Raw genomic sequence first — 19121 nt, forward strand, 5'->3', positions numbered from 1 at the left:
GAAACGTCCTCTTTTGCTATGCATTCAAGATTACCTATGTGCACGAGTTGCTTCCTGTTGACCTGCCAGCAACAGAGACCTTTGCTTTAGAATTTCTTGCTCGTATAGAAGTAGACAATGATTGGCTGTGGAAGATTTTGTGGACAGAGGAAAACGCTATAATTATCAGCCGCCATTTCCCTACAGCCTGGCCGTCCCGATCACCTGATCTTAACCCGTGTGACTTCTGGTTGTGGGGCAATCTGAAATATGTTGTGTTCCGTATTCCGACTGCAAACTTAGCTGCACTGAAGGCACGCACTGCGCGACACATTCTTAACGTGACCGCGGAAACACTTCGGTCAGTTGTGGAATATTCTGTTTCTCGATTTTGACTTTTTGCAGAAGACGGTGTCCAGCATTTTGAACATGTTTTGCACCAGGCACACGAAAATTAAGAATCCGATTTGATTTTGAGTGATCTTTTTTATGCGGTTTTTGCCCTGAGGACAATTAAAAACCATTGTGAGTGATGCTGTTTATGTGGGTTTTGGCCTTAGGACTATTAAAAACCGATTTTTCCCATCCGATGTGATATGACCTTGCCATGATATGACCGTGTCGTAACTAACAGTATCACACCTGTACACCCATGCACACTGAGTAGTACAGTTTGTTTAACGTCAAACGTACACCTTAGGATTGTTGTATGATTTATTTGCCCTTTGTAGTCGACTACTATTAAATAATGATGCTTACAGCGCCATCAATTGCTACATTTTATAACTATTTATTTTTCTTCTGCTATAAGTTTCCCCCTTCTCTGACAATACTCCGTTGCAATTTGACGTCTTTCTGACCAGTGGTGCTATTTCTGCAGCAGTTTGAAAGTTTAACTTTAATTACGAGGGTTGCAACTTTAAAAGTAGTAACTATTTACAGCTCGTACAAAATAGATACGTGCTTCAAAGTTTTAATGATCTTCAAAGTAGCACCAGCATCGTGTATAACCCGTTGCCAGCGATGTGGAAGTCGTAGGATACTCTTAGCAGTGCCAGTTGTGTTGACAGTTCGAGCGACGCGGTCTATTGCTCGAAGAATTGGTAGCAGTTCTGAAGCGAATGCTGTGAAGTGTTTCCTTCAGTTTAGAAATCGAGTTGAACTCACGAGGGCTTAAGTCATGTGAGTACAGTGAGTGGTATAGCACTTAGCAGCCCCATCAGTCAAACAAATCAGTAACAGCTTACACTGTACGTGCTTGAGCATTGCCCTGCGAAATGATGGTCAGGTCCTGCAGGAAGTGTCATCACTTCTGTCTCTAAGCTGTTCGTAGGTTGTGTTCCAAAACACAGATGAGCCTTGTTTCACACTTCCGGCCGAGTTTACGTCCCAAGAGTGAGACTTGGCAGGGGTTCGGTGACGATCTGGGCAGCCATATCATGGGGTTCCATGGGTTACTCTGTAAGGACACATTACTGCCAAGGATTATGTGACCAATCTGGGTGATCAGGTCCATTCCATTGTACAATTGTAAGTAGGCTGTTTAGGTTTTTATGTTGGTAACGCCACGTAGCGCTCTGTATGAAAATCGCTGGCTGTGCTGTGTGCAGTCTGTGGCTGGTTGGCATTATTGGAATATTCGCTACTGTAGTGTTGGGCAGTTGGCTGTTAACAGCGCGTAGCATTGCGCAGTTGGAGCTGAGCCGCAAGCGGTGGTGGATGTGGGGAGAGAGATGGCAGCATTTTGAGAGCGGACGATCTGGACGTGTGTCCATCAGAAAGAGTAAATTTGTAATATTGGATATCATGAACTGATATATATATGATGACTTTTGAACACTATTAAGGTAAATATATTATTTGTTCAAGCCTTTGTTCCATTGAGTCTAACTTTTGAAGCTGTTGCTGTGTGTGGTTCAAATGGCTCTGAGCACTGTGAGACTCAACTTCTGAGGTCATCAGTCTCCTAGAACTTAGAACTACTTAAACCTAACTAACTTAAGGACATCACACACATCCATGCCCGAGGCAGGATTGGAACCTGCGACCGTAGCGGTCGCGCGGTGCCAGACTGTAGCGCCAGAACCGCTCGGCCACTCCGGCCGGCGTTGCTGTGTTTGTCTCTTATTTTGTTCCATCGTGTCTAACTGTTGCTATGTTTGTCTCTGATTTTGTTCCATTGTGTCTACCTTTTGAAGCTGTTGTCCCATTTCTTGCATTAATTGTAATAACAATACACTGGTGTCTGAAACATGTTTATCTGTACTTTTCGGCAGTGCATTTGCATGGACAACATTCGCATTTTGAAAAGCATCGGGAACATTCGCATTTTGAAAAGCATAAAATGTGTCTTGATTTGATTGAGAAATGGGTAATGACATAAAACCTGAATCTACGGTATTTGCAAAATTGTGTCCTGTCATTACGGATCCCTGTGGCGAGCTGTTGCCGACCGACCGATCGACAATACTACCCTCTTCAACAGCTGTTTCACTGTCTACATGATTATTTATTGCCTGATCCATTCCCCTATGCACAATTACCAAATTACTATGTTGAACATTAGTTAATTCATTACACGGTGGCGCTAACACACCACCCTCGTCTTCACTGTCATTTCTTAGTTTACTTTGGAGCCTAGTATTACCTTTTTCACACGCCATTATTGTCACAATATTTCACACGATAACACAAAAAAGCACAATTTGAAGAGCAAAATAAGAAATCACATTAACATAGCACTGAAAATAATATCTAATTAATTACAATCGCAGCTGCGAAATACTTGGTGCAAATCTACATGCATGCCACAACTGTTTTACTGTACAACAATGAAAAACTATAACTACAAAGGAAATTCTCTCTACAGTTACACTCTAGCAATAAACAATAGCTACACTAATTACACAAACTACAAAATAAAAATCACAAGATTCCAGTGAGGTATCCTCGGCTAAGGGTCGATATATGAAACATCCCCTTAGAAAAATTAGCGAATTACTGTGCTGATAAACCTCTACGTTATCTTATTTTCAAACAGCTGAGCAGAACTGAACGTACTCATACATTTCTCTCTTTACTTATCCTGATCAACACTAAACTGACACAATATTTTTAGCGCAACGCAATCTGATATTCAATAATCCCTACAAAAGAATGGCCGTGACTAACAATAACATATACCTTTCATTAATCACTTACCTCATAAAAATCTTCGTTACTCAAACTATTGCAATATAGTGTGCGCCAATACTGCCAGCTGAATAAAAGATTCTAACTACTGAAGGCACTAACTACTGATAGGCATAGTAAGCAAATGAAAGATTTTGATAGAGAACAAACAATTTACTTATCTTATTAATGTTCAAAAGTCATCTCATTTATATATCAGTTCATGATATCCAATATTACAAATTTACTCTTTCTGATGGACACACGTCCAGATCGTTCGCTCTCAAAATTCTGCAATCTCTCTCCCCACATCCGCCACTGCTGGCGGCTCACCTCCAACTGCGCAACGCTACGCGCCGTTCACATCTAACTGCCCAGCACTACAATAGCGAATATTCCAACAATGCAAACCAGCCACAGACGTCGCACAGCACAGTCAGTGACTTTCATACAGAGCGCTACGTGGCGTTACCAACATAAATACCTAAACAGCCTACTTACGTAGCGCTACATGGCGTTACCAACATAAAAACCTAAACAGCCTACTTACAACACCTCCGGCCGAGTTTTCGTCCCAAGAGTGAGACATGGCGGGGGTTCGGTGACGATCTGGGCAGCCATATCGCAGTCTTCCATGGGTTTCACAGTAAGGTCACATTACTGTCATGGATTATGTGACCAACCTGGGTGATCAGGTCCTTTCCATTGTACAATGTTTTCTCCCCAATGGTGCTGCTATCTTCCAAGACGGCGGGCCCCTGTTCACTTAGCTCCCATTGTCCAGGGTTCGTTTTGTGAACATGGGGATGAATTGTGGCGTCTCCCCTGGCCACCAAAATCACCTGATCTCCCAGAAATGGGCCTTTGTGGTCTACTTTGGAGGGAAGAGTGCGTGAAAACTATCCACGCCCACAATCGTTACCTAAATTTGCAACTCTTTTGCAGGAGAAACGGTATAATATTCCTTTGACAGACATACAGGACCTGTTGTAAGAGGTCCATGACTAAGGAATTTATTGCTAGCGCACTCGAGCAGATGTAATATAGATGGACTGCTCACGCGCTGCCTGCGATATGTAATCTAGAATAGAATCGCAGACCAGAGAGCAGTGTCGCCTGCAGTAGGAGCCGTGTCGCTGCAGTAGTAGTAGTGGTAGTAGTAGTAGTAGTAGTGGTAGCTTGCAGTCGGCCGGTTGGGCCGGTCGTGCCCGAGGGAAGTAGTATAAGGTAAAAGCAGCCGCGCGCATATGTAGTTTGTTACAACTAAATTTCTACTGTTGTTATGTCAAGACCCACGTAAATATTTCAAAAAATCTAATAATATTAATCTTCATACAATGTAGGCTTTCACGGCCGGTGATGTCTTCAGTTGAAACTTCCGGGCTGAGAGGCCGTGGCCGATATATAAAATTTCTACCTGACGTTTCGTCTCCATCTGCGGGAGGCATCTTCTGAGGTTATCCGGCTCCTGCAGGTGATGTCTCCCGCAGATGGTGACGAAACGTCAGAAATTTTATACATCGATCAGTTTCAACTGAAGAATAATAATCTTTTTTATAAAATTAACTTTTTGACAATCATTCATCTCAATTTAAAGAATTTACTAATTTCTGCACTCCATGGTCATCCCGATTATCGTAAAGAAAAATCAGTTGTTTCTTTCTATACATGACAAATCTAGCGGCCAGCATTGCACTGGGCTGTGCCAGAAAAATTTCTTATATAGGAGCAGATATATACGCGTCATCCGGTGACTTCATTGATGTAAGAATTTTCAATTTATTCAGAATGATCTTTTAGGGCCATGACGCAGCACTGTTGACGTCCATATTTACCATTTTAGATTCAGAGTCAGTTAATTATTGAAAGGTTATATATGAGTCACATTTTTATTGGGAGATTAGTCACGTTATTATTGCAAGGTTATGGAATAACGAACTGTTGGGAGGTTACACTAAATGTGAATGATATAGATATGTTTACTGTTGACAAGTTAGCCGGCCGAAGAGGCCGTGCGGTTCTAGGCGCTGCAGTCTGGAACCGTGAGACCGCTACAGTCGCAGGTTCAAATCCTGCCTCGGGCATGGATGTGTGTGATGTCTTTAGTTTAGTTAGGTTTAAGTAGTTCTAAGTTCTAGGGGACTGATGACCACGGCAGTTAAGTCCCATAGTGCTCAGAGCCATTTGAACCATTTTTGTTGGGAAGTTACACTGTATTTATCCATCCAGAAGCAGGCGGAGGCGGTTTTGAATGCCTGCGGTTTTCCAACACCGTATTAGTCACAGTAATGTGTTGTGTTTGGCCAGCCGCTGTGGTCGAGTGGTTATAGGCTCTTCAGACCGGAACCGCGCTGCTGTTACGGTCGCAGATTCGAATCCTGCCTCGGGAGTGGGTATGTTTCATGTCCTTAGGTTAGTTAGGTTTAAGTAGTTCTAAGTCCTAGGGGACTGTGATGTCAGATGTTAAGTCTCATATTGCTTACAGCCATTTGAACCATTTTCTGTTGTGTTTGTGCCGTTTCAAAAAATAGCTCTGAGCATTATGGGACTTAACTTCTGAGGTCATCAGTCTCCTAGAACTACTTAAACCTAACTAACCGAAGGACATCACACACATCGATGCCCGTGGCGGTTCCAGAACCACTCGGCCACCCCGGCCGGCTGTGGCGTTTCCTTATTGGCCACCCTCTGTATACAGAAGTCACTGAAGAAATGATATGCCTTCTAGTATTACACGTGATTCAAAAATATTTCTGTTTGCTGATGACACCAGCTTGGTAGTGAAGGATCTTGTGTGTAATATTGAAACATTATCAAATAATGTAGTTCATGAAATAAGTTCGTGGCTTGTGGAAAATAATTTGATGCTGAATCACAGTAAGACTCAGTTTTTACAGTTTCTAACTCACAATTCAACAAGAACCGATTTTTTGATCAGACAGAATGGGCATATTATAAGCGAGACGGAACTGTTCAAGTTCCTAGGCCTTCGGATAGATAGTAAGCTGTTGTGGAAAGCCCATGTTCAGGATCTTGTTCGGAAACTAAATGCTGTTTTATTCATCATTAGAACAATATCTGAAATAAGTGACACTTCAAAAAGTAGTCTACTTCGCATATTTTCATACGCTTATGTCATATGATATTAGTTTTTGGGGTAATTTTTCTGATTAAAAAAAATGGTTCAAATGGCTCTGAGCGCTATGGGACTTAACATCTGTGGTCATCAGTCCCCTAGAACTTAGAACTACTTAAACCTAACTAACCTAAGTACATCACACACATCCATGCCCGAGGCAGGATTCGAACCTGCGCGCGGTTCTGGACTGAGCGCCTAGAATCTTCTGATTCAAAAAGGGTATTTTTGGCTCAAAAACGGGCTGTTCGAGCTATATGTGGTGTAAGTTCGAGAACCTCTTGTCGACCCCTATTCAATAGTCTGGGAATTCTGACATTGCCCTCACAGTATATATTTTCTTTAATGTCGTTTGTTGTTAGCAATACTGGCTTATTCCCAAGAGTTAGCAGCTTTCACTCAGTTAATACTAGGCAGAAATCAAATCTGCATGTGGAATGCACTTCCTTGACTTGTGCAGAAAGGAGTGCACTATTCTGCTGCATCCATTTTCAGTAAACTACCACAAGAACTCAAAAATCTTAGCAGTAGCCCAAACACTTCTAAGTCTAAACTGAAGAGTTTCCTCATGGCTCACTCCTTCTATTGTGTTGAGGAGCTCCTGGAAGAGCAAATTCCAGTGTCGCATTGTTGATTTTCTTTATTTAAACTTACGAATTGTCGCCTGAATACGTTTCTTATAGTTCATTTTATCTATTTCTACTATCGTGTTATAATTTCATGTATTGACTCGTTCCATGAGCATGGAGACTTCTCCTTAATTTGGTCCCACGGAACAATAAATAAATAAATAAACTGTTGCCAGTCAAGAGATCTCGCTCTACTTCTTCTGTCCACTGCCGGCAAAAGTGACGAAAGATCGTACGCGCTCATTGCGATGTCTGGTTGACGCATCTGGACCACTTCGTAACGCGAGACACGGCGGCCAAGATGGACTCCACATCAGGCAAGAGCGAGAACGACCTGTCTCCGGCGGTCCTTCCAGAGGCGAGACATTTCTGTTGTCGCTGCCGAATCTCCGTGAATCGCAGAGGCACCTCCCACCCTCCACCGAGCGGCCATCCCCTGCAGCGCACACATCATCCAATTTCCTGCACATCCCCCGACGTCGCCTTCGGCAGTTCGCCCCCAATCCCCATCCCCAAACTCCCACACACTCCATCACTTCCTTTTTCTCTTTTTTTCCCGGCGCCCTTCAGTGGTAATCGCCCCAGCTCAAGAATGAGGAAATAGTCACTCTCTGCAGAAGGTAAAAAAAAAGGGTAAATAAAAAAGAGTGGGGAGGGGGAAGAGGAGGCAGAAGAAACGAAATCGGAAAGCGTCTCAGAGTAATGGCTTGTCTGGTGGCGCTGCGTGACGGTAAGTGTCTGCCGGGAATGTTGTCAGCACTGCCTCTCGGCGACCCGGCCGCTAATGGACCGCAGGACGGAGGAGCAGCTGCCGGGGAAATTCGTGTCGTCGCCCGCTGATTGAGCTATTGACGAGCTGAAGCAGTCGGCTGTCAAAGCTGCAGGTTTCTCTCTTTTCGCTGTTTCACATTTACGTAGTACCAGTACTTCATCCACCAGCGATTCCTCAAAATTCCTATTAATTTCCATGTACAGGGTGATTCACGAAGGTATGCAAATATTTTAATATGTTATTCTGCAACAAAAACTGAAGAAAAAAGTTCATACAACATAGGTCCGCAAATACACTCCTGGAAATTGAAATAAGAACACCGTGAATTCATTGTCCCAGGAAGGGGAAACTTTATTGACACATTCCTGGGGTCAGATACATCACATGATCACACTGACAGAACCACAGGCACATAGACACAGGCAACAGAGCATGCACAATGTCGGCACTAGTACAGTGTATATCCACCTTTCGCAGCAATGCAGGCTGCTATTCTCCCATGGAGACGATCGTAGAGATGCTGTATGTAGTCCTGTGGAACGGCTTGCCATGCCATTTCCACCTGGCGCCTCAGTTGGACCAGCGTTCGTGCTGGACGTGCAGACCGCGTGAGACGACGCTTCATCCAGTCCCAAACACGCTCAATGGGGGACAGATCCGGAGATCTTGCTGGCCAGGGTAGTTGACTTACACCTTCTAGAGCACGTTGGGTGGCACGGGATACATGCGGACATGCATTGTCCTGTTGGAACAGCAAATTCCCTTGCCGGTCTAGGAATGGTAGAACGATGGGTTCGATGACGGTTTGGATGTACCGTGCACTATTCAGTGTCCCCTCGACGATCACCAGTGGTGTACGGCCAGTGTAGGAGATCGCTCCCCACACCATGATGCCGGGTGTTGGCCCTGTGTGCTTCGGTCGTATGCAGTCCTGATTGTGGCGCTCACCTGCACGGCGCCAAACACGCATACGACCATCATTGGCACCAAGGCAGAAGCGACTCTCATCGCTGAAGACGACACGTCTCCATTCGTCCCTCCATTCACGCCTGTCGCGACACCACTGGAGGCGGGCTGCACGATGTTGGGGCGTGAGCGGAAGACGGCCTAACGGTGTGCGGGACCGTAGCCCAGCTTCATGGAGACGGTTGCGAATGGTCCTCGCCGATACCCCAGGAGCAACAGTGTCCCTAATTTGCTGGGAAGTGGCGATGCGGTCCCCTACAGCACTGCGTAGGATCCTACGGCCTTGGCGTGCATCCGAGCGTCGCTGCGGTAGGGTCCCAGGTCGACGGGCACGTGCACCTTCCGCCGACCACTGGCGACAACATCGATGTACTGTGGAGACGTCACGCCCCACGTGTTGAGCAATTCGGCGGTACGTCCACCCGGCCTCCCGCATGCCCACTATACGCCCTCGCTCAAAGTCCGTCAACTGCACATACGGTTCACGTCCACGCTGTCGCGGCATGCTACCAGTGTTAAAGACTGCGATGGAGCTCCGTATGCCACGGCAAACTGGCTGACACTGACGGCGGCGGTGCACAAATGCTGCGCAGCTAGCGCCATTCGACGGCCAACACCGCGGTTCCTGGTGTGTCCGCTGTGCCGTGCGTGTGATCATTGCTTGTACAGCCCTCTCGCAGTGTCCGGAGCAAGTATGGTGGGTCTGACACACCGGTGTCAATGTGTTCTTTTTTCCATTTCCAGGAGTGTATTTAGTTAGGGAGTTACGGCTAATTAAAGATTTTGCCAGAAATTTAGCAACTTCGCTAATATGAAGCCTTCGCAAAACTGTACGAGGTTAAAGTAAAGCACAATTTCCATTTATTTTGTTGCTATCGGCCTAGTGAATCTACATCTGCATCTACATCTACATGGTTACTCTGCAATTCACACTTAAGTACCTGGCAGAGGGTTCATCGAACCATTTTCGTACTACTAAATCTTTCCGTTCGAGCTTTGATTTCTCTTATTTTATTATGATGATCGTTTCTCCCTACGTTGGTGGGTGTCAACAAAATATTTTCGCATTCGGAAGAGAAAGTTGGTGATTGGAATTTCGTAAATAGATCTCGCCACGAAGAAAACCGCCTTTTTGTCAGTGACTGCCACTCCAACTAGCGTATCATATCAGTGACACTCTCACCCCTATTGCACGATAACACGAAACGAGCTGCCCATCTTTGTACTTTTTCGATGTCTCTCTAATGATACATGTCCCAGACGTGTATCTGCATTGGTTTTCCAGCACATCCAGAGAAGAAAGGAATATTGTTGTTGTGGTCTTCAGTCCAGAGACCGGTTTGATGGAGCCCTCCATGCTACTCTATCCTGTGCAAGCTTCTTCATTTCCAAGTAAATACTGCACCGTAATCCTTCTTAATCTGCTTAGTGTATTCATCTGTTGGTCTCTCTCTACGATTTTTACCCTCCACGCTGCCCTCCAATACTAAATTGGTGATCCCTCGATGTCTCAGAACATGTCCTACCACCCGATCCCTTCCTCTAGACAAGTTGTGCCACAAATTCCGCTTCTCCCCATTTCTATTCAGTACTGCCTCATTAGTTACGTGATCTACCCATCTAATCTATTGTACAAGTAAATTTGTTTAATTTCCATTAAGAATGTAGAAACGTTTATGTCATTGTTGGCAACCGTTAGTGAGTTGTTTCAGTCGTTTCCTAACCTTGAAACGAGTTAGTTTTCTGTATTGTTAAGTAAAAGAACATAATAACAACAGTGTATTTAAGTGAAACCACATGGTAACTGTTGTAGTTTGTAGATTATTTATGAAAGAGGGATGCCTTTCAAATGTATGACAGAGGAATGTGCCGATCTGGTTATTCATGGCAAATGTGATGGCACTGCTAAGGCTGCAGTTAACGAGTATCGTGTACATTATCCGACGCGGAGGATTCCGAATGCACGAACCATTAGCGGAATATTTCGAATGTTACGGGAGACATATTCTCTACCTAGAATTCATAATAACTCGGTGGAGACATTATTGAACATTTATTGTGAATGTATTGTGAAATTGTATGTACACTGGACAACTTCCTTAATACTGTGCTTTGTTTCTTCCTGTTTGACAGATTATCTGACACATTCATACAGTTTCAGTTAACGTTATTGCCATCATTTTTCCATAATTCAATTCCCTACAACTTCTGTTGAAAAGTTTATGCAATTGCCTGCAATTTAAAAAACAAGTTTGGCCTAGTAGTTAATAAATTAAAAATTCTACGAAAATAAGACTTTCCTTCTCTGGACGATCTGGGAAACTACACAGATACACGTGAGGGATATGTTTTATTAGATTCACCAGATCAGTAACAAAAAAATAAATGGAAATCTGGCTTTACTTTAACCTCGTACAGTTACGCGATGGCTTCATATTAGCGAAGTTGCTAAATTTCAGGCAAAAATCTTTTATTAGCCGTAACTAAACATTTGCGGACCTATGCTTACATGAACTTTTTTCTTTAGTTCTACTTGTAGAATAACATATTAAAATATTCGCATATCTTCGTGAATCGCTCTACAGAAAAAGCTTCAAACGTATGAATGCTTTACAAGTGAGTTACTGTGTTAAACACTGAGGAGACAAAATTCATGCGATAGCGATTTGCACATAAACAGATGGCTTTGCACTGCGTGCACAAGGCATAAAAGGGCAGTGCATTGGCGCAGCTCTCACCTGTGCTCAGGTGGTTCAGGTGGAAAGGTTTTCGGCGTGATTACGGCCGCACGACGGGAACTGACAGGTTTTGAACGCGGAATAGTAGCTGTACCCAGGCGCAAGGGACATTTCATTTCAAAAGAGTCAGGGAATTCAGTATTCACGTCAGGAGTGCGCTAAGAGTACAGGCGTTACCTCTCACCACGGACAACACCGAAAGTAGCGGCGTTTGCGTAGAGTTGTCAGTGCTCACAGACAAGCAACACAGCGTGAAGTAGCCGCTGAAATCAAAGTGGGACGTGCAATAAATCTATCCCTCAGGACAGTGCGGCGAAATTTGGCGTTAATGAGGTGTGGCAGCAGACGACCGACGCGACTGCCTTTGTTAACAGCACGACGTCGCCTGCAGCGCGTCTCCTGGAATCGTGACCATATCGGTTGGAGCCTAGACGACTGGAGAACTGGCCTGGGAAGACGAGTCCCGATTTCAGTTGGTAAGGGCTGACGGTAGGATTCGAGTGCAGCGCAGATCCCACGACGTCTTGGATCCAAGTTGTCACTAGGCACTGTGCAAGCTGGTAGTGACTCTACAATGATTTGGGCAGTGTTGACATGGAATGGACTGCGTCCTCTCGTCCAACTGAACCAATCACTCACGATTTACAACCATCCTTGAACTTAATGTTCCAAAAGAACGGTGGAATTTTTGTGGATAACATTGAGCCACAAATATTCGCGATTGGTTTGAAGAATATGTTGTGTCATGCACAATCGTGTAATATAGGGTGCCTAGAAAACCTGCTTTCTCGGATCGCTAGACAACAATTGAAGCAACTCGTGTTAATGAATTTGTATTACAGTAAGATAAATGACAATACTTAACTTTTGCGAAACACGGAAGTGTCGCAAGGAATGGGTGATAGACAAATAAGACATCGAACGGCTAGAGTTCAAATGGGCCGCAGACAGGCGGCGCATTGCTTGTCTTCCCCTCAAATTCTGAAGGTGGCAGGGGTAAAATACAGGGAGCCAAAGGCTATTTACAATTTGTACAGAAGCCAGATGCCAGTTATAAGAGCCGAGGGGCAAGAAAGGGAAGCAGTGGTTGGGAAGGGAGTGAGACAGCGTTGTAGCCTATACCCGATGTTATTCAATCTGTATATTGGCCAAGCAGTAAAGGAAACGAAAGAAAAATTCAGAGTAGGAATTAAAGTCCACGGAGAAGAAATAAAAACTTTGAGGTTCACCGATGACATTGTAATTCTGTCAGAGACAGCAAAGGGGCTGGAAGAGCAGTTGATCGGAATGGACAGTATCTTGAAAGGAGGATATAAGATGAACATCAACAAAAGCAAAACGAGGATAATGGAATGTAGTTGAATTAAATCGGGTGATGCTGAGGGAATTGTATTAGGAAATAAGACACTTAAAGTAGTAGATGAGTTTTGCTATTTGGGGAGCAAAATAACTGATGATGGTCGAAGTAGAGAGGATATAAAATGTAGACTGGCAATGTCAAGGAAAGAGTTTCTGAAGAAGAGAAACTTGTTAACATCGAGTATAGGGGGAAACCAGATGGCGCTATGGTTGGCCCGCTAGATGGCGCTGCCAAAGGTCAAACGGATATCAACTGCGTTTTTTAAAACGGCAACCCCCATTTCTTATTACATATTTGTGTAGTATGTAAAGAAATATGAATGTTTTAGTTGGTCCACTTTTATCACTTTGTGATAGATGGTGCTGTAATAGTCACAAACGTATAAGTACGTGGTATCACGTAACATTCCGCCAGTGTGGATTCTATTTGCTTCGTCATACATTACCTGTGTTAAAATGGACCGTTTACCAATTGCGGTAAAGGTCGATATCGTATTGATATATGGCTATTGTGATCAAAATGCCCTACGGGCGTGTGCTATGTATGCTGCTCAGTATCCTGGACGACATCATCCAAGTGCCGGTACCGTTCGCCGGATAGTTACTTTATTTAAGGAAACAGGAAGTGTTGAGCCACGTGTGAAACGTCAACCACGACCTGCAACAAATGACTATGTCCAACTAGGTGTTTTAGCTGCTGTCGCGGCTAATCCGGACACCAGCAGTAGACAAATTGCGCGAGAATCGGGAATCTCACAAACGCCGGTGTTGAGAATGCTACATCAACATCGATTGCACCCGTACCATATTTCTATGCACCAGGAATTGCATGGCGACGACTTTGAACGTCATGTACAGCTCTGCCACTGGGCACAAGAAAAATACGGGACAATGACAGATTTTTTGCACGTGTTCTATTTAGCTACGAAGCGTGATTCACCAACAGCGGTAACGTAAACCGGCATAATATGCACTATTGGGCAACGGAAAATGCACGATGACTGTGACAGGTGGAACATCAGCTACCTTCGCGGGTTAATGTATGTTGCGGAATTATGGGAGGACGGATAACTGGCCCTCGTTTTATCGATGGCAATCTAAATAGTGCATTGTGTGCTGATTTCCTACGTAATGTTCTACCGATGTTACTACAAGATGTTTCACTGCATAACAGAATAGCGACGTACTTCCAACATGATGGATGTCCGGCACATAGCTCGCGTGCGGTTGAAGCGGTATTGAATAGCATGTTTCATGACAGGTGGATTGGTCGTCGAAGCACCACACCATGGCCCGCACGTTCACCGGATCTGACGTCCCCGGATTTCTCTCTGTGGGGAAAATTGAAGGATATTTGCTATCGCGATCCACCGACAACGCCTGACAACATGCGTCAGCGCAATGTCAATTCATGTGTGAACATTACGGAAGGCGAACTACTCGCTGTTGAGAGGAATGTCGTTACACGTATTGCCAAATGCATTGAGGTTGACGGACATCGTTTTGAGCATTTACTGCATTATTGTTGTATTTACAGGTAATCATGCTGTAACAGCATGCGTTGTCAGAAATGATAAGTTCACAAAGTTACATGTATCACATTGGAACAACCGAAATAAAATGTTCAAACGTACCTACGTCCTGTATTTTAATTTAAAAAACCTACCTGTTACCAACTGTTCGTATAAAATTGCGAAAAAAGTGCTCCAACTAAAACATTCATATTTCTTTACGTACTACACGAATATGTAATAAAAAATGGGGGTTCCTATAAAAAAAACGCAGTTGATACCCGTTTGACCTATGTCATCGCCATCTAGCGGGCCAACCATAGCGCCATCTGGTTTCCCCCTTCAAGCTAGACAAGTTTCGTTCTTCGTAGTTTTTTCGTTTGATGCTTATTTCGTGAGATATTTGGCCCGGTCACTATCAATGGAGCACCCTATATATATATATATATATATATATATATATATATAATCATTGGTAATGCGCTCCAAGATGACAACGATAAGTTAACACGCAAGTCACCGCTGGTTTCTCCCTTTCTCACACATCTTTAGGGAACTGTTATCTCTCACCGCACCTGCTCCACCCGGACACCATCACGCTTTGTGCCGACGGGGCGATAAGGGAAAGTCTTTTGACGAGCCAACCCCTTAGCGGCCGCTCGGAAAGCACACAACAGGCCCAATGCAGACAGCTGCCCTCTGCCTTTAGCCTACCATTGACGCCTCGACTAACGGATGGTGATGGCTTATCGCAGGTCGACAGCTCCCGGACACCGCTATCGACAATAGAATTGTGCGATAGCTGAGTAACGCGATTTGCGTGTTATCTGAGAGACAGAGAACACACAGAGAGCCTGAGGCACGTTATTCAGCGCTCCATACGGTACCATGTCGTACTAATAGCAGTCAAGTTTTATGCGGTCATTCCGCAGCGGTTGTGAAAGTGAGATATTTAGTGCATGGTTTCGTAAGCTAAATCGTTGTTGTATTTCTTCTGGAATCGTCCCTGTCGTGTGCTCAAGGAATAAATGCAAGCGCAATTTGTGGTGTGGCGACGTCATTTATCCACTGCGCCAAAAACAGCGGGTGAAAGCTGCAGCTGATACGAGATATTTATCTTTGCCGTAGTCGGCTTGGTTACGAGTTGTTTTTTCTTGTTGGTTTTTGATCTGTGCTTGGAAAATAAAATGTTTTCTCATCTCATGAAAAAGCTGTTACTTCATAAAATATAAAGGCTTCCATAGTGGTGACCCCGAAAAATCGTAGCAGAAGCATAAAGAAAATATATATACCGACGAGAATAATGAATCCAGAGACAAAAGCATGGGGCAGTGGAATCAAGATTGAAGACTACAGCCTGTTCGACCAAGGATCGCGGTCCACGCCCTTTGATTCGCCACAAAACGGAACGACAGATGTTAACGCAAAAGATGGGAGTACCTACGCGCGACACGGAAATGTTAAGCTTTCCGCGTTCTGGCCGACGCGCCCCCAGCTTTGGTTTACGCAGGCTGAATGCATATTTTGGCAGCGTGGGGTGTCTAACAACATTGACAAATTTAATATAGTGGTTTCACATCTAAATTTAGAAGTGATAGAGCAAGTAGAAGAAACCTTGTCGCAACAAAATTACTTTGTGCTAAAGGAAGCTCTCATACAGCATTATACGTTGTCACCAGATGTGCGACTACAAAAAATTTTCGCATACGAAGATTTGGGCGACAAGACTCCGTCACAAGTATTCAAACCCTTGCGTACATTAGCCGGCCCGGAACTCCTACCTGAAGAGTCTTTACGTCTAATATGGCTTCGTAAACTTCCTGCCAACATCCGTGCCGTCATTGCAGCATAAACAGACTTACCATTGCAAGTCTTAGCAAAAAAGGCAGACACCATCGCAAACACCTTAACCGAAGTTTCTGCGTGATCCGAATTCAACGACAGCCAGGACAGAGGCCCAAGAACGTGTAGTGTGATGGAATCTGACGTCAGTGAGCCAGGAACATGCAATAATACTTCCCAACAGCAGTGTTCATCGACCGAAAACACCATACAGCAACTGGCAGCACAAGTGGCAAAACTCAACGTGCAAGTAACTTCACACCACCACCAGCTACGAAGTCGCAGTAGGAAAAGACGAAGAAATGCTATCCAACAGGATTTGACAGACCAATGGTGCTGGTACCACAGACGCTTCTGTAACACTGCCCGTCAATGTATTCAACCCTGCAGCTACCCAAACTTAAAAGGTGGGCGTTAAAGGGCGCTAACGTTCGTCGACAACAACATAGGCGCCCGAGTCATAGTGTGATTCAAAGAGGTGAAAACGCCACGGTATCTGCAGTCAACCGATCACACCGATTGTTCGTGTTGGACCTCTCTTCAGGTGAGAAGTTTCTGATTGACACAGGTTCAGAAGTCAGGGTGTATCCAAGAAAGAGAGGTGATATACTCATGACAACAACGCAACATGTGCTGACTGCGGCAAACAATTCCAGAATATCTACCTATGGTGAGAAACAGTTGGCATTACTTCTGAATTCCAACTCCCATCCAAAATGGACTTTTGTGGTTGCTGATGTGCCGAGTCCTATAATTGGAGCGGACTTTTTACGGAACTACCGACTTATGCCCGACCTGGTTAACCGTCGTTTGGTGACAGTTCCCACAGAAGGGATGTTGCCTACTGCGTCTTCCGCGTCGGTTCAAGTGCAGTGCGATGTGCCCGTGTCTTTCCGCACGAAGATTTCCGGCTCCTCTACCGCGTCATCCGCGTCGGGATATTGTGATACGATTTCGTACCCGCAACTAAGCGGGGCGCACACGTGTGCGTCACGCAAGAAGACACCCGACAGTCGTAACGATTCGTATACTGTAGGCAATATCAGCACTGTCGGAGGAATCACTTTTTCGTAAACTGCTTCAAGACTTTCCAGCACTTACCGAACCCGTCAACGCAACCAGGAAATGCAACCACAAAACTCAACACCACATCAGCACGACGCAAGGTCAACCCGTTGCCTTCCGCCCGCGGCGTCTGGCTTCAAAGAAGCTGCTCGCGGCGCGAGCTGAGTTCGACAGACTTCTAAAAACAGGTATTGTAAGTAGGTCTGATAGTTCATGGGCATCTCCAATTCACATGGTCCGTATAAAAGACAATTCATGGAGAGTATGTGGAGACTACAGGGCGCTCAATGCCCGCACAATTCCCGACCGCTACCCAGTACCCAATGTGACTGATTTTAACAGTACGATTAGCAACGCCAAAATATTTAGTGTGATTGATTGCGCCAAAGCATTTTCCCAGATTCCCATGGCTCCATCTGACATTAAAAAAACAACAGTTATCACACCATTCGGTTTGTTTGAGTACAATTTCATGCCATTTGGCCTCAGAAACGCTGCCCAAACATGGCAAAGATTCATGCATGAGGTGCTTCGAGAATTACCTTTCGTATTTTGTTATATGGACGACATTTTAGTATTCTTTGGTTCTGTATATCAGCATGTCGAACATCTGCGGCAGCTTTTCCGCCGTCTGACAGAGTATGGCATAATTATTAACGAAACAAAGTGCACGTTTGGAAAACGCGAGGTTAAGTTTCTGGGATATTTGGTTTCAACAGCAGGTCTGTCACCTTTGTCTGAGCGGGTTGAAGCAGTACAACAGATGCCCCTTCCCACAACTTACAAAGGACTTCGCAGATTTTTAGGCATGCTCAACTATTACAGACGTCACTTACCTAAATTAGCTGCCGCCCAAGAGCCACTCATAACGTTACTTGCAGGTAAAAATACAACAGGAAATCGTAAAATTCCATGGAGTCCAGATGCTGAAGCAGCTTTCCATGACTTAAAGAAATGTCTTTCTCGGGCAACACTACTGGGACATCCAAGATTGAGCGCTCCTTTAGCGCTCATGGTTGATGAGAGCCAAACACCAGTGGGTGCAGCGCTACAGCAAGAAGTTGATGGCAGATGGCAGCCGCTCGCATTTTTCTCTAAAAACCTGACTCGACAGCAGCAAAAATGGAGTGCTATTGACTGTGAGTTGCTTGCTATTTACTTAGCCATAAAGCATTTTCGCACGTCTGTCGAAGGGAGGCACTTTGCAATTTTTACCGATCACAAGCCGTTAGTAGCTATATTTCAACGAGACACAGAGCTCAGTTCACCACGTCAGTGCAGGCAAGTCGAGTACATTGCACAGTTCACAACTGACGTGCGTCACATTTCAGGAAAAGACAACCTGGTCGCAGATTGCCTGTCTAGGATTTGTGCCAGTTTAAATTCAGTTCGTTGGACCGAGTTAGCGTCTAAACAACGAGAAGGTCCTTTCTTGCGCCGTCTAATAGAGGAACAGAGAACTGCGCTGCAGCTCAGACGTGTGTCTGTCCCAAATGTTCCAGACGGAATTTGGTGTGATGTAGCAAAAGGAAAGGAGCGACCTTACATACCAGAACAATATCGTCGCGAGATTTATAGTGCACTACATAACCTATCACATCCAGGAGTACGAGCTACAGCCAAGTTAGTTCCCTCCAAAGTAGTGTGGCCTGGAATACAAAAAGATTGTCGTGCATGGGCGCGTGCATGCCTAACAGGCCAGCGTAATAAAATCAGCAGACATGTCTTTGCACCTATTGCTGACTTCCCGACGCCATCTGCAAGATTTTCACATATACATGTGGACATTGTGGGCCCGCTATCATGCTCTTCAGAACAACGCTATTTGCTCACAATCATTGATCGTTTTACCAGGTGGCCAGAAGTAGTTGTAATACAAGACATTTCTGCGGAGTCGGTTGCAAAAGCACTGTTGCATTCATGGTTCTCCAGGTTTGGCGTTCCGCAAAACAT

This window comes from Schistocerca piceifrons, chromosome 9 (genome assembly GCF_021461385.2).
Source record: "Schistocerca piceifrons isolate TAMUIC-IGC-003096 chromosome 9, iqSchPice1.1, whole genome shotgun sequence".
In the NCBI taxonomy this organism is placed as follows: Eukaryota; Metazoa; Arthropoda; class Insecta; order Orthoptera; family Acrididae; genus Schistocerca; species Schistocerca piceifrons.